The sequence below is a fragment of the Crocuta crocuta genome, unplaced genomic scaffold (genome assembly GCF_008692635.1).
Source record: "Crocuta crocuta isolate KB4526 unplaced genomic scaffold, BGI_CrCroc_1.0 scaffold275, whole genome shotgun sequence".
Classification (NCBI taxonomy): Eukaryota; Metazoa; Chordata; class Mammalia; order Carnivora; family Hyaenidae; genus Crocuta; species Crocuta crocuta.
This window is the reverse complement of record NW_027530497.1, coordinates 1,248,082-1,264,282: the sequence shown is the minus strand read 5'-3', so window position 1 is coordinate 1,264,282 and position 16,201 is coordinate 1,248,082.

Sequence of the window (16,201 nt, the reverse complement as noted above, 5' to 3'; positions counted from 1 at the left end):
GGGGTTGCCTCCTGGGGAGGGCATTTAAGCAGGAAGCACTAAGGACACACTGCTGCCTGTGCTCCCATCTCTCTGAATGTAGCTCTGTTCCATCCATCTCCTTGGCTATACTCTGAGCTTCCTGGGGGCTGGGCCGGTGCCTTTCGCCTTTATATCTCAAGTGTCTAACACTATACCAGGTACACAATAGGCACAGATACACCTTGAGTGGTGAATGGATGGGTAAATGAATGAATGGGGTAGCCTCTGAGTAGTGGAGATAAATAAATGGTTTCTGGGTTGTGAGGTGACACAGTTTTATACATGTTTTAGGAATATCACAGAGACAGGCCTGTGGGAGCCCTGGCAGTAAGAGAGTTTGAGGATTTTAGTTGGGTGTTTTAAATCTAAGAGGATAAGGCCAGTCATTTGAATCCTTCCTTATCCCCCCAGTCTGACCTCTGGTCTTGTAAATAAAGAGCCCCGTTTAGGCTTGGTACGTACAGGAACTGAAAGACCTCAAGCCCATTGGAGATCTGAGGTTTCAGCTCAATGTGGCAGCCACCTTTCCATTCACTGTGCCTTTCAGGCACCTTGGACTTGATAAATATGAGTGAAATAGGAGTTGATTCATTAAAGGAAAAGCCCGGAGGAATTTCATAGCTACAGAGAGGGGGGACACGTTTTGGTCCAGCCATTTGATCTCTCTTCCTATGTTGGAAGAGTTCCCTCCTTATAAATCTTTGTGACAAGAAAAGCCTTCCTTACATTAAGGAAGTAGAACCCATGAAATTGCTTACCCAAGTGTCCTTACAGAGCACTGGCATGGGACCAAAGCCAGCCACCCAGAAGCCCCTCCCTGCCTTGGCCTTTAGTGAGATGCCAGTGACACTTCAGCCACAAACTCCCTATGGGGACAATCTCATCCAGACGGACAGATCACTGCAGATATCAGTGATCATCCAGAGAACATTCAGTAGATCCAGTGACTCTTCCCTGCTGCCAAAGGCCATAGTTAGCCGCAGCGCTGCCCCTACAGCTGAGAGATGTCTCATACGGAGAAGCGTGAGCAGATCCAACTCAGGAGAAGGGCCTTTGATTAACGAGTGAACACTCCTTGATTCACTCTTTCAGGTTCTAGACAGTGCTCCATGTCTAAGGCAGCCGATACTTGAAATTTTTTTCCTATACCAATTGTTCTGAATGTTCTGAAGAGAAAACACTTGTCTGTTTCAGACTAGATGGGAGGTTAAAACCCTAATGTAGAGGCTAAAAATACAGACCCTGGGATCAGACAAACTAGCATTTGCCTCTAAGATCCTCTAGCTGTGGGACTTTGGCATCTGGCATATGGTGAGTCCAACTAATTGAGGCTCTTATTATTATCACTACCTGGGGAAGCTATTTGAGGAGTCAAGGTTGGAGAGAAAGAGAGGAGACAGGTTGACTCCAGGAACCCCACCCAAGCACCTGGCTTAGCCATGGCAGACAGTGGAAGGGGGATTAAATATGTTTAGCAGAGCCCTGAGGGCAGAGGGAGACCCAATGGGAGAAGCTAGAAGGTGGTGTATTCGGACTCTCTACCAGACTTTCTAATAATAACGTGAACAAGTGCCAGGGTCACTTGGTGGATGGAAGTAGTATGGAAGACATCTGAGCCAGAGTTGGGAAACTGTTTGGTGAGCTATTGGCAAGGAGATTGAAACAGACATTAGATTCGATCAAAAGGGAACACAATGAAACTTCCTTTTTAAATGGATCTTTCTGTGAAAACCCAGGTGATGCTGTGCTTACTCAAAAGGCATGCTAAGCCTATGCTTAGAACAGCAGGCGGATAGGAAGAGGGAGAGACAAATGCTTCATTTGAATATAAACGCAGCTAGAGTTTTTCCAGCAGCAAAACTAGAAATGAGCCACATTAATGTCAGTAATTGAAAATAAGTTGTATATAGGGACGGGGGCTTCCTGGTCTTCTCAGTATTCAGGGCCTTTAAAGTCTTAATCTGGTCCTGTGCCCATCATAGCAAACAGATCAGACAGAACTGCCTTAGAGACAGCAGGAGCAAGAGCTGGGAGCCCCCTCCCCACCGAGGCCGCTGCAGGGACACTGAGGACCCCTCCAGAGTCATGGAGCCCAGTCTGCAAAGTCCCAAAGAGCTTTCCGGTCCTGGGATTAGGCCAAGTTCTTCCCACCTCTACACATTGGCTTGAGCTTCTTCTATGATAGTATTTAATTTTAATTTGCTTAGTAATTTTACCTTTTCCATTTTCCCCCATGTCTATTACCTTAGTTCACTCTTACAACGTTCCCTGTGATTATCTGGATTCTATTGGTAAGGAAGCAGGTGGAGATCACACAAAGACCTGAGGTGTGAACTGAGGGAGCTGTATTGGTACAATCGTGGTGACGAATATGAGTGTCTGACTCATCCACGTGTGCCACTCCCTTGTCCCCCATGAACCCACTTCAGCCCAATCCCCAGTGTATCACTTTCATTTTATGAGAGATTTCTGTCACTTCCCTCCCCAGCCTCTGATGTGTGGCTCTAACAGTATCCAGCTCATCACAGTCTCATGGCCCCCTTGGTCCCCCAGAGATCAGAGGTCAGAGGCTCAATTTCAACAAGAACCCACTAACCTGTCAACAGCTGTTTTTGAAATAATGATACATAGTTGTCTGCTGAAAATGCCTTTACCCTGTGGAGGAACCCCGAGTGTTGGATCGTTGCTGTCTTCCTGGGGTGTGCAGAAGCTCCACCCAGCCGCGATCTCAACCATAGACATGTCTGATGCCACACAATGTCCCAGGTCGTACCAGCCATGAGCAGGGCTGCTCTGCGTGTCCTATAGTCCAGACCTACCGTAGGGTCTGCTTTTACTCTGGGCCCCATGCAAAGCTCGCAGCCTTCTGTAACACCTGATAGATGGATCACAGGGGGATTCCTAAGTACGGACGATGTAGCTTCCGAAACCCAAAGAAGTCTACTGAGTGTTTGTTTCTTTCTCGGTAGTAGGAGTTTAAATGTGCAGTAAGTTGTCCTTACTTTGGAAGCTTAATCTGATCGGGGCTCAAACCACTAGACCCTTAAAAGCTTTATCAGTATAGTCTGTCTCTGAATCTGTTATGGTTTCTCTCTAGAATATATGTCTAAGCCTTTACCATGGCGTCTAGAGCATTTGTTACTTTTTTTGCACACTGGATCAAATTAGCATGATTTTACCAACGTATCATGGAGACCAAGGGGCAGCCTGTGTGCTATGCGGTGTTAATAGGTGTTGGACCAGGAAAGCTCAAAGCTCTATTAGCCATATTTTTGCTCTGAAAATATTTAAAATATCTACTTAAGAAAAACATGAGGGTTGGGGGACAGGCTAAATGGGTGAGGGACTTGCTGGGATGAGCCCTGGGTGTTATGTGTAAGTGATAAATCACTAAACTCGATTCCTGAAATCATTATTATTACACTATATGTTAACTAACTTGGATTTAAATTAAAACAAGAAAAGAGGGGTGGTTGGGTGACTCAGTCGGTCATGATCTTGCGGTTCATGAGTTTGAGACCCACATTGGGCACTGTGCGGACAGCTCAGAGCCTGGAGCCTGCTTTGGATTCTGTGTCTCCCTCTCTCTCTGCCCCTCCCCCACTCACACTCTGATTCTCTACCAAAAAGAAATAAAATTTAAAAAAAAATTTAAGGGGTGCCTGGATGGCTCAGTCAGTTAAGTGTCCGACTTCAGCTCAGGTCATGATCTCACGGTTCATGAGTTCGAGCCCTGCGTCGCGCTCTGTGCTGACCGCTAGCTCAGAGCCTGGAGCCTGTCTTTGGATTCTATGACTCCCTCTTTCTCTGACCCTCCCCTGCTCACACTATCTCTATCTCTCTCTCAAAAANAAAGTCGGACGCCTAACCGACTAAGCCACCCAGGCGCCCCCATAGTCTTCTTTTTAAAAATGATTTGCCATATTGAAGAATGGAAGGAAGCATTACCTAATTACACACGTGTGACATCTAATAGCCTCTCGTGATGTGTCGTATTTAACCACTGACTGATCACAGTCAGCCTCACTACACATTCAGACATATAAGATCCAACATATTCGTGATGAGATTCAAAGTTTTTTGTATCCTAGACATAGTTACTGCCTCATATCATCTTCGTGGATAGAAGAAGGAAGTTCTAATAAAAAGCAGAATCATATGCTCCCAAGCTAGGTTTGAATCGTAGAGCCACACAATTAGGCAGCCTCCACATGAAAAGAGTTCGTAAAAAGTTAGGAGAAGAGCTGTTCAAAATGAATACATCAATTGCCAACAATAATAACAGTAAGACACAGAGCAAACAGTACAAGATGGGAAGTTGATCTTTTCTCCTTTGCTACATTTTACTGGTGACAGAAACAGAATATATAAATAGCTTTGGTATTGAACCTCGTAAGGAAGACCCTAACCAGCTCCTTGCTCCCAATATTAAGTGAAAAGGTGATTTTTAACTAATTCAAAAAGAATTCTTCCAATTGAAATAATTGTTGAGAGGGTCATACTTTATAAAAACTGTGTAAAATATAAATATTTAAAATCTTGATCTATTTAATTATTAATAAAATTAAGTTGGTTTAATGTATAGAATTTGGCAGTTCTATTTTACATTAAAAACATAATCTCTTGCTATAATTTCTTGGTAATTTCTTGCTACAATTAATCTGTAGGACCATGTTCTTTCCATCTGGTGTGGCCCAAGCACATGATTGGTGTCCGTTCCATCCGTTGTACTTTTAAAAAGTATCTCACGATGGTATAAGTTGGTGAAACATGGTCACAAGAGCCAGTGGATACGTGTAGAGCTTTGGAGTCAGAGCCCCTTGGTTTGAACCTACTTTCTGCCATTCCCTACCTGTGAGCCTGGGGAACTTCCTCAACCTCTCTTCGTCTTCATTTTCTGGCATCAGTCTGAGAGCAGAACCCCAGTTTCTTGGGGGACAAGACAGTCATGTTAAATGAATGGCAGCCATTAATATTTGCCAGATACAAGCAGAGACGGTGATAAGAAACATTCCACCCACGGATGCTGACAGAGGGGCGCTGGGGCCAGCCTTCTGCCACCCTTAAGAAAGTCTTGCTCTTTGTTCCTTCTTTGCATTTTGCCTTCAGTCTCCTGAAAACGCCTGTCTTGTTCCCCCCAAAGCTGCCAGACCTTCCCACGGCTTTGGTCCTGTCTCAGTGAGCTACGGGACAGCCCAACTATGGTCTCCTTCCTACATTTGTCTTCACAGAAGCATCTTTTTTTTTTTTTTTAATGTTTATTTTGAGAGAGAGAGAGAGAAAGTGAGCAGTGGGACGGGCAGAGAGAGAGGAAGACAGAGAATCCCAAGCAGACTCTGCAACTGTCACGCAGAGCCCTACATGGCGCTTGAACCCACGAACCGTGAGATCATGACCTGAGCTGAAGTCAGACACTTAACTGACTGAGCCACCCTGGTGCCCCTTGGTGCATCTTGAAACTGCCTGGCAACTGGCAGTTTCTCCAGGAGCAGCCACCCGGTGCTGGTTTTAGATTTTTGCCTTGGCGAGCTCTCTGTCTCACTGTCTCAGCCTCTCTGTCTCTGTTTCTGTCTGTCTCTCTACCCCCACCCCCATCCCCTAACACCCTTCAGAAGTGAAGGGCATACACCCACCCTTCCAGCTGTTAGGGGTTTGCTGCAAGCAGCACCGAGCCCTACCTATGTAGAAATTGTCTCAGATGGGGACAGTCACCTCACTCAATGTCCCCCCTTCTGGGGTGAGTCCACATACAGTTGACATGGGGGACAAACACTGCCCACTCCTGCTTCTTTTCCTTCCCTTCCACAGGTCGGCAGCCCTACTCTGTTACCCCTCTCCCATGCCACCCCTCCCCCAGCCGGGGTTGCCCTGCTTTGGAAAGGTTCTCGGGTGCCCAAATCCCCCTTCTTGAACTTCAGATGTCAAAGCTCCTGTTTTGTTTTGTTTCTCACGGGGAAGGAAAGAAAAGGAGGCTCCCAGAGGAGAGAGAGAAGAGGGAGAAGTGGAGAGGGGTGAGAATAATAAACCTGCACATCTGTAAAGCCTAAGCCACTTGGCAGAAGGATTTTATCCACATCGTTTTAGAGAGGAGGAGGAAGAGGCATTCCTACCTTTGAGTGCTGAATGAATACACGTGATCTTTGTATTCTTTTTTTGCTTTTCTATATTTTCAGAATTTTTTTTTCAATGAGAAAATAATCAGAAAAAAACCCCACAATAAAGCTATTTTGAAGGAGCAGGAGGAAGTGAGGACACAGGGCTGGAGGGCTTTAATCTTCCCTTCCCCCATTCCGCCCGCCCCAAAAGTAGCCCCGTCCGAGGGTGGCGGTGGGCAGAGGAAGTGGGGCCGCAAAGCTCCGAGGCAGCTCAAAGCCAGGATTTCTGGCGGAGCAGATTCCCCCATTCTTTGCTTCCAGCCCCAAATCCCACGCTTACTCACTTCACAGCACCTACTTTTAACCTGCCAAATGCCACTAAATCTGCAAATTAAACCTCTGATTACAGAATTCCTTTTGATGTAAAAAAAAATGTGGGGATTTTTAAAATGTAATTATTCATGCACTAAGATTTTAATGGTGCTGCTTTTCTCCCTCTCTCCCCCCTTTTTTTCCAGGGCCGGGTGATTCCCCCATGTGGGCCTGTCCGGGCAGCACCACGGGCCGGGCTGGGTGCAAGAAGGAGCCTGCAGAAGCTGTCTGGTGCAGATCAGGAGTATGCTCTGCTCTGGGGAGGCCGCAAGGGTCCGGAGCCCCAGGCCTCCACTCCGCAGCCTCCACACCTTGCAACCAGATAACAGCCAGATGAAAGTCTGCAGTGTGATTCCCAAGCGAGGAGCCTTGGACTGAGGGTCTGAAGTCCTGGCTTCTGCTGCAGGCTCAACATCCTGGGTGCTGGGAAAGTTCTTGAATGGAAACTCCAGAGCCCGCCTGATAAGGCACAGAGCAATGGGGAGATGGCTTGGCTTGCCTTCGTTTTCCTCCTCTGGGCCTCACTCCCCGCCTAGCGGCAAGCAAACTGAAAAAACAAAAGTATTTTTTAAATTGTGGTAAAATACACAGAACATAAAATTTATGACTCGAACCATTTTTACGTACCCGATTCAGTGGCATTAAGTACATTCATAATATCGAACCATCACCACCGCCATCGATCTCCAGAATATTTCCATTCTCCCAAACTGAAACTCTGTAGCTATTAAACAATAACTGCCCATCCCCCTCTCCCCTCCACCAGCCACCATTCTCATTTCTGTTTAGGAATTTGCCTCTTCTAGGTGCTTTGTGGAAACAGAATCACATGATAGTTGTTTTGTGTCTGGCTCTTTCACTTAGTATCATGTCTTCAAGGTTCACCCATAGTGTAGCATGTGTCAGAATTTCCTTCCTTTTTAAGGCTGAATAATATTCCAATGTAAGGATATATCGTATTTTATTTATCCATTCTTCTGTGGTTGGACCCTTGGGTTGCTTCTGCCTTTTGGCTCTTGTGAATAATGCCGCTATGAATGAGGGTATCCAAGTATCTGGTCAATTCTCTGCTTTCGGTTGTTTAATGTACATGCCCAGAAGTAGAATTACTAGATCATAGAGTCAGATTGATCTTTTAAACATGCAAGTTAAGCCATTTTGTCCAAAGCCTCTCTTGGAGCCTTCAAGGGTCTGTATGATGCCAGGCTTGGGGAGCTCATCTCATCCCACTGTAACCTTGCACGCTGGAAACACTCACACTTGCCTCCTTGGGGATTCTCAAACACCCAAGCACACCCTACCTCCAAACCTCTGCTCTGGCTTGTGACTTCCTCCTAGAATGCTCTTTTATTTTATTTATTTATTTATTTATTTATTTTGTGAGAAAGACAGAGAGGAAGAGAGAGACTCCCAAGCAGGTTCCCCACTGTCAGTGCAGAGCCCAACATGGGGCTCAAACTCACCAACCCTGAGATCAAGACCTGAGCTGAAATGAAGAGTCGGGTGCTTAAGCTTAACTGACTGAGCCATCCAGGCACCCTTCCCCCCAAAATATTCTTGAGGTTGACTTTCTAGTTGTCATCCCTGGGGTGGCAGCTCCCCAGCGACCCTCCCTTGACCACCCCACCTAAAGCTCGCCCTGCCTCTCCACCACCTCTGCCACATCTTCACCTTTGCTTACTCTCCTTCCCAGCCGCATCACAGTCTGGGCTTACCTGGCTTATTTATTTATTTCTCGGTTGCCTGCTCCCTGCTTCCTCATCATGAAAGCTCCTGAGGAACACGTTTATTATCTGTCATATCCCTGTGTCTAAAACCATGCCTGGCTTCCAGGGTCTGTCTCCTTGGCTTGAAGATGGCCGTCTTCTCCCTGGGTCTTCACACAGTCTCCCCTCTGTATGACATCAGTCATGTTGGATTAGGGCCCAGCCTAATGATCCCATGTTAAGTGAATTAGCTCCTCAAAGACCTGTCTCCAAATACAGTCACATTCTCTAGTACTGGGGTTTAGGGCTTCAACATTGCAGTATTTGGAGGACTACAATTCAATCCACAATGGCTAATAAACCATTAGCTAAAACCGACCACCCTTTCACAAGATACTTGACTCACTCCCTCTAGGAAACTTTCATGAGCTGCCCAACCAGTGACTTCCCCTTCTCAGAACCACCTCAGCAAATTACCTACCGCCCCCACCATTTCATGTCTGTGAGTGTACGTGTGTGTGTGTGTGTGCACATAGGTCTCTGGCAACTACTAAAGAGTGGGGTCTACTTTTTCCTCAGGATGCCTCCTCCTGCATGGTACCAAGCACACAGTAGGGCTTTGTAAATACCGAATGTTCAGCTGGCCGCAGGCACCACACCTGAGACTGAGAGCAATATATGTTATTTGGTAGAATCTCATCCCCAACTCCCTACAAGTGAAAGAAGCAGCCCAGTGGGGGGTTGTCAGAGTCTAAGGGTGTGGGGAGCAGGAAGGAACACAGAGAACATGACATGAGGCCAATGCCACTATTCAGACAAGGACACTGTCCTTATCCACTCCTCTGTCTACCACAAGCACCATCTCTGTCCCTGGGACAGGCCTCGAACCAGACCCACTCACCCAAGCATAGCAAGCTTTCTTTTATCTAGGAAAAAAAAAAAAAAAAGGAGGTATTCCAGTTCACTGAGAGCAACCACTTCAATCAGAAAGATTCTCAATTTTCAAAGAATAGTGTCCACTAGAAGGGAAGATTCCTGAGACCAAAATGGTACCTTGAAGACCAGTCCTTTCTTTGGTGATACCGGTGGCCTTGCCAGTGTGACAGGGCCTCGGTGTCACCATCCTGAGTGTCATCCCCAGCTGCTGGTTCTCTGTGGGGTCTGTGAGACTGGGATCCCCTGAAAGTCGAGATCTACAACAAAGCTCTAATTTGAACACAACTACTTCCTCCACTTCTCTTTCTCATCAGGCTGAGAGCAGAATATGGCCCCAGCCCAGACTGCTTATTTACCACGTTTGGACTATTTTACCATTTTATTTATTAACCATTTTCCACTATCCCATCCTCCACATTGCCCCCAAAATATTCTTTCTAGAGTATAAATCACACCATCTCAGTCCCTTCCTCCAATCATTTAATCCCCGACCCTGCCCACCCACATCATTGCTTCTAGGGATAAGCCAGAAGCTCCTTAGAAAAGCATGGAAGTGGGGCGCCTGGGTGGCTCAGTTGTTTGAGCATCCAATTTCAGCCTGTGTCATGATCTTGTTGTTTCTGGGTTCGAGCCCCACATCAGGTTCTGTGTTGACAGCTCAGAGCCTGGAGCCTGCTTCAGATTCTGTGTCTCCTCTCTTTCTCTGCCCTTCTCCAACTCATGCTCTCTGTCTCTCTGTCTCTCTCTGTCTCTGCCTCTCTCTCTCTCTTTCTCTCTCTCTCTCTCAAAAATATATAAAACATAAAAAAAAAAAGAAGAGCATGGAAGTCATTCTTGACATGGCCCCTGCCTCTCTCTTTGTACACCCTCTATCACTAAGATGCCTTTAGTTACAAGGTACAGAAAATTCAGCCAACACAGATTTCTATATAATTACTCTTGTTATCTCCCCTAACTAGAAGTCCAGAGGTAGGAAGTTGCAGGCTGCCCAGTTCAGAGTTCACAGCATCACTGAGAGCCGAGGGCCTTGTCCCAGCTCTGCCATCCTCATGGGGACAAAGTGGCTGCAGTGGCTGTAAGCATCCCTGCCTCTCATTCTAATGTCAAGAAGCAGAATCAGTTGTGGATGAGTTTGCCCTTGCATCAAATGGGCCAAACTAGCTGACAGGCCCTTTCTAGAACTGGCATGGGGAATGGGACACTGTGATTTCCCCAAGAACCAGGGCTCATCCCAACCTTTGTTTTTCCTTTGAAGTATTTCTTGTCCCATCCCTGGCAGCCCATCCAGTCGGGCTACCAGATGTCTTCTCATCCAGTTATTCAACAAACACTGACTGAACATCCAAGAGGTGCCAGGCATGGGGAATCCAGTAGTGAGCAAAACCAGACAGTGTGCTACCCTCATTTTGTCCATATTTCTAGTATAGTACTTGATGTAGTTATTGTTTTGTGGAGTATGTGATATTAGGCCCCTCTCTGAGCTTCAGTTTCCTCATGTATAAAAGGACATAATACTGTCCACTTTAATGTTGCAAGATTTAGAGATAATGTAAACCAGGCTATGCCCAGTTTATAGAGAGGGTTTCTTTTTTTTTTTTTTTTTGAGAGAGAGACAACTAGAGCAGGGGAGGGCAGAGAGAGAAGGAGACAGAAAGAGAATCCTGAGCAGGCTCCACGCTAACAGGCTAACAGCGATGCGGGACTCAAACCCATGAACCGTGAGATCACACCCTGAGCTGAAATCAAGAGTCAGGCGCTTAACCAACTGAGCCACCCAGGCGCCCCAGTTTATAGTTGATGTAACTCCTTACAGATCTGTTTCTCCCAGATGAAGGGTACCTTACCTGTGTGGGCACTCCTTTGAGAGCCTAGAATAATATCTTCAAATGCATTAAAGAAAGTACATGCGATAAGAAAGGAATCTGATGATATTGAAAGACAGTTATTTTTTAAAAATACTTGTAATATAGAAACACTATGTGCTTTACCTCTAATTAAATAACATAATATAGTTTCAGATCTAATATTATTTTGAAGTGTAATGATGAGTGTTAATAATATTTCATGACATGTACCATTGCTTTAAGGCCATGGGACAATGTCTGACTTGTAGCTCTGGCAAAGGCCCAGTGCTGCTGGTGTTCACCGGTTTTCCGTGGATGCTTTGGGAGTTATTAGACCTCAGATTCAAACTCTGTCCCTGCAATTGGGGCAGAGATGGCCTATTTTCCTCAGGCTTTGAAAAGAGTGCCCAATAGGCTTCAATACCTGAGAGATTTATTATATATATGCTTATTATATATACATGCTTATTATACACACACACACACACACACAGAGAAAATGAGACCATACAGAAAGGTGCAGTCTGGGCCTTCTTTTTAGACCCCAGAATCTGGCAGGACTTTAAACAAATTCTTTTTGTATGTGGCAGTAGCCATGTATATCCTATTTCTTTCCTATCCCAAATGCCAAAAGATGGCTGCTTGAACCCTGCAGGGATCTACTCCAACTGCAATGACTAATCCCTAAGAGAACCTCCAGGACTCCTATCTCCGGGCCGAGCCCGGAAGGGGCGGCTGGAGTGTGTTCACAGGAGGTAGTGCTGTGCAGAGTGAGGCAGGCCCATCGCTCTGAAGCTGCCCTGACTGACTGGCCCTGTGACCTTGGCTAAACCAACTCTCTTCTCTGAGTTTCTGTGCTTAGTTGCAAAAAGTGAGGGTTGAGGGAGACGTCGTTGGTCACACACGGCTGTGGACATTCGTTCTTGGTATTTAAGAATTCTCAGTCAATGTGGAGGGTTTTTTGGTTTTTTTTAATGTGATTTCTTAAGTTTTTTTAAAAGAACATTTTCTGGGTCATCCGTCTGGTCGCCTTAAAATTACTTCTTACGTATCATTCCAGTGTCTGCATTTGTGTTTGTATTTACAATACTGTCTCAATTGTCCCAAGGCAATAAGGAAGGGTAGACCATGTGAAGAATACATGGGGAGGTGGTGTCCAGCAAAGGCGATATGACATCACAACGTACTGCTCTGGGGATGTTTCCCTGTGGTTAGAAACCAAAAGTAGTGAACAAATGAAGTTATTCCATCACAAGCAGAGCATAAATACGCTCAACAGACAAGGAAAATCGTGCCTGAGGAGTTCAGTGCCACGGTTACCTGGCACCAGGTGTTGGAGTGCAGCCTGTGCTGTATTACACACATTAATGAGATTACTTTGAACTCTGATTTTGTTTGTAGATTTGTTCTCATTTAATTTGAATTTTTATTTCTGTTTATCTTTGTATGGGAGTTATCAGTATAAGGAGTTCACAGGTGGTTTTATGTTTGTACCTGTTTGAGCAGCATTATTACAAAACAAAAACTACTTAAGACAACATTGGAAGCCTCTATGATAGATACACACACACACACACACACACACACACACACATTATTTTTAAAGGAGGGAGGTCCCAATATTAAATTTGAGAATGAACTAAAAAAATTCTTCCCCCACTCCCACCCGGATCTTCAGGGGTTCTAATTCCTGGAGAACAAAATCAGGCACGCATGCCTGTAGGGGGCGGGGGTGGGGCTGGAGTCAGCCACCTTTGGAGGGAGAGGGCCTTGGGGGGGGGTGTTCTGCTGCCCTCTGCTGGCCATGTGAATCATTGGCTCCTTCATCCTGGACTTGGACAATTTGGAGGGAGTTTTTCCCTAGAGGTTCGGGGAAAGGGCGCGAAAGTGACCTCTATTGGCAGGAAACCCAAACTGAATCCATTCTCCCAGCAAACGCTGTCTCTGCTTGGGGATGAGGCTTGGATAAGGGATCTTGGAAGGAAGACTGTGATCCAGGTGATTGAGGAGTTGGGGGTGGGGGTGTGGCGGGGCAGGTGACACTCCGTGGGTCCCCCTAGCGGCCAAACTGGGGGAAAGCTCTAGTGGCTTCTCCCTGGCCGGAAGGACCCAGAGCCTTGCCTTGGTTCTCGGTTTTGTACCTGTTACAGGACCTTTGCCTTGGTTACTCAGCTCCTGAGTATTCATTCAGAGGGAAGGAAGTCCCTTTGCCTTCTTATAAAAGATCTTTGTGATGCCCGAACTATTGAGGAGGAGAAGGAAACAGTTCTGAATCTAGGAGGACCTCCTCGGTACCTAGCAGACCCCTGGAGACCCAGCCCCGCCTCCTTCTCCCCAACCGGCTCTTTCCGGCTGCCTTCCTTCTTCTGGTGGGCCCTGTAGCCCTCCTGCCAGATCTGTTCCACTCAGCCACTCACGGAGTCACACGCAGGAAGGCTGGGTTTGGGGGCTAGGTCTTGGATCACGGGGTATTGGACAGCACTCTTGAGGGCATGATCAAGTATTCAGGGAGCAGGCCCTAAACCAATCACTGCAACCCGGGGGGCTCAGCGCTAGAGCTGGAGCAGGAAGACTGGGCCTTGAGAGGGCTGCTGGGACTTCCGCCTCCAGGAACCAGTCACTCACAGCCTTGGGGCAGGCCCTGAATGTTGTCCAAAATTTTATCCTTCTGCATAAGTCAATCCCAGCCCCATCTCTTCCTACTCTTTCTCTCCCGCTTGGAACCCAACACAGAGCCCAACACCTGCAGGCTGTAGATGGATAAACTGATAGGCAGGCCTTAAAGCGAAGCTTTCTTGAGCAAGATGGAGAGAAGTTAACCCTCTCCTCTTTCAGGAGGCTAATGGCCCAGCCCTCCTTGAGTTGCTCATGCTTTGTTCATTTGGGGACACAGAAAACTCCAGTCTCCCCAGCTCCATGCAGTCTTCCCATTGGGGTCCCTCAGGCTGGGCCTCCCAGCCGGCAGCTGACCCCCTTCAGAACTTCTGCCATGCCCCTCTCTTCCCATGACGACACCAACCCCACTTACCAGACACTTGCTCCCAGCCTTCCCCAGGGAGGAACTCAGCTCCCAGTGGGAACCTGAGCCAGAGGCAAGCCCCCGGCAAAGGTTCTGGCTCCCTGCCCCCTCCCCTGAGCATCTGGCTCTCTTCTCCATGGACACAGACATCTCCCCTTTATCCTTCAGATGACTGCAGATTCTGAGTTTAAGAGAACCTGGAGGCCATCTGGCCCAAAGGGTCTCTTGTGGTCTAGCACGATGTTTAAGCTCACAGGCCCTCTCGTCTCTCCTCCCACCACTCACTGGCTGGGGGGCCTTCAGCAAGTTACTTAACCTCTCTGAGCTTCCTCTTTCCATCTCTAAAATGGAGATCCTAACCGTACTTTCTCATATAGTCCTCATGAGAACTAAAGGAGTCAATGTCTGGAAAGCACATTGGCTTCACAAAGGGCTCAGCCCATCATCGGTGCTCAAGAAAAGGAATCAATCCATCACTATCATCACTGTGGATTAGCAAGGCTTGTTAACCAGCAGGCAGAGCCACTGCTGACCCATCCATGTCGTTCAGCCCCCAAAAGACCCTCGTAGAGCCTGGTGCCGGGCACATTGGCTGAGTGAGGCAGCTCAGGCTTTACGTGTGCCCAGAGCTTTGCCAGCATGGTGCGGCCACAGGAGAACCTGGTCCTGGAGGAAGAGGCAACCTCACAGGCAAGATAAGACTAATTCACAAAGCAATTAGTAAAAAAATACAAGATGGCTTAAAAGTACTAAATTGTTCAGTGCAGGCTATAATTGTGTTAATAAGAAGAGCCCTTTGTGCAGCATTTTAGCATTTACCCAGCGCTTGGAGATACATTGTTTCATGTAATCCTCAAAACAAACCAGCAGGGGAAGTACTGTAATTGGCAGATGAGGAAACTGAGGCTCACAATGGTGAAATGCCTGGCTTGTGATCACACCGTCAGTGAGTGGTTGACTCAGAAAGGACATATTCAACCGATTCTAACTTCGTCTGGTGTGTGTGTGTGTGTGTGTGTGTGTGTGTGTGTGTCTGTGTGTTGGTGTGTAGATGTGTGTGTGTGTCAGGACAGTGGGGCTGTGTGTACCTTTATGGGGTGGGTGCTTCCTCGGATTTTCCCTCACACTTGTCCTTCTCCTCCACTCACTCCCAAGATGCCCTATGGCCAGACTATCCTGTAGTTCCTGTTTCGCATCTATTTGTGCTGTGTCCTTTATTGTGCTTTATTCTGGGTCCCTTCTTCCAAGTGTGGTGACCTCTCAGATGTCTCTGAACCGTCCAGAGGGCAGGGATTTCTGTTACCCCTATAACCCCTACACTGCCCTGAGGCCCTCAGAAATAAGGCAGCAAAAGATAAGGAACTAGTATGGCTCAGGCCAGCCCGCAGTGGGCCCTGGGGGCCACGGCCAGCGCTGGTTAGACAGACCGGCAAAGCAGGGTTGCAGCAGACCCCGGCGGGCCTCTCAGAGAAGCAGAGCTACGCTCCCAAATCCATCCATGAAAGGGAGGGTGAAGGAGGCCCCAGAAGCAGAAACACAGCCGGGGAAAGGATGGAGTGCGGGCAGACCACAGAGCAGCTACATAAGACATGGTATAATGGAAACTATACAGTGAACTTGAAGCCACTGGATCTGGGTTCAAGTCCCAGCCTCTGTGCCTAGTGGTGCCACTCCAGCAAGGTCCTCTTCTCCTAGTGTGGCTCAGTTTCTTCGTCTGGAAAATGCAAGTAATAGCAATACTTACGTCACAGGTTGTGAGGATTCAGTTACAGTAAAACCTTGGTTTGCGAGCATAATTCTTTCTAGAAACATGCTTGTAATCCAAAGCATGTGTATATCAAAGCAAATTTCAAGAACCGTTGGCTCAGTTGTGATCATGTGACGTTCGGTGTCACAAACTACTTGTATTGCAAGACATTGCTCGTTTATGAAGTCAAAATTCATTAGAAATGTTTCTCACCTTGTGGAACACTCACAGAGCAAGTTACTCCAATCCAGGGTTTTACTGTAGTTACTTTGTAAAGCGTTACCTGGCACACAGTAGGCGCTATCAGACCCACATGCTGACTTCTGTGGGCCCTGGGCCCTTTTGCTCTCATGGGCCTCTTCCTCCATAAAAAATGTTTAAAATTCTATCGTACAACTGTGCTGGTATAAAGATGAATATAAGCCAAGCTGGGTTATATTCATTGTCTCTTTCGATTTTAA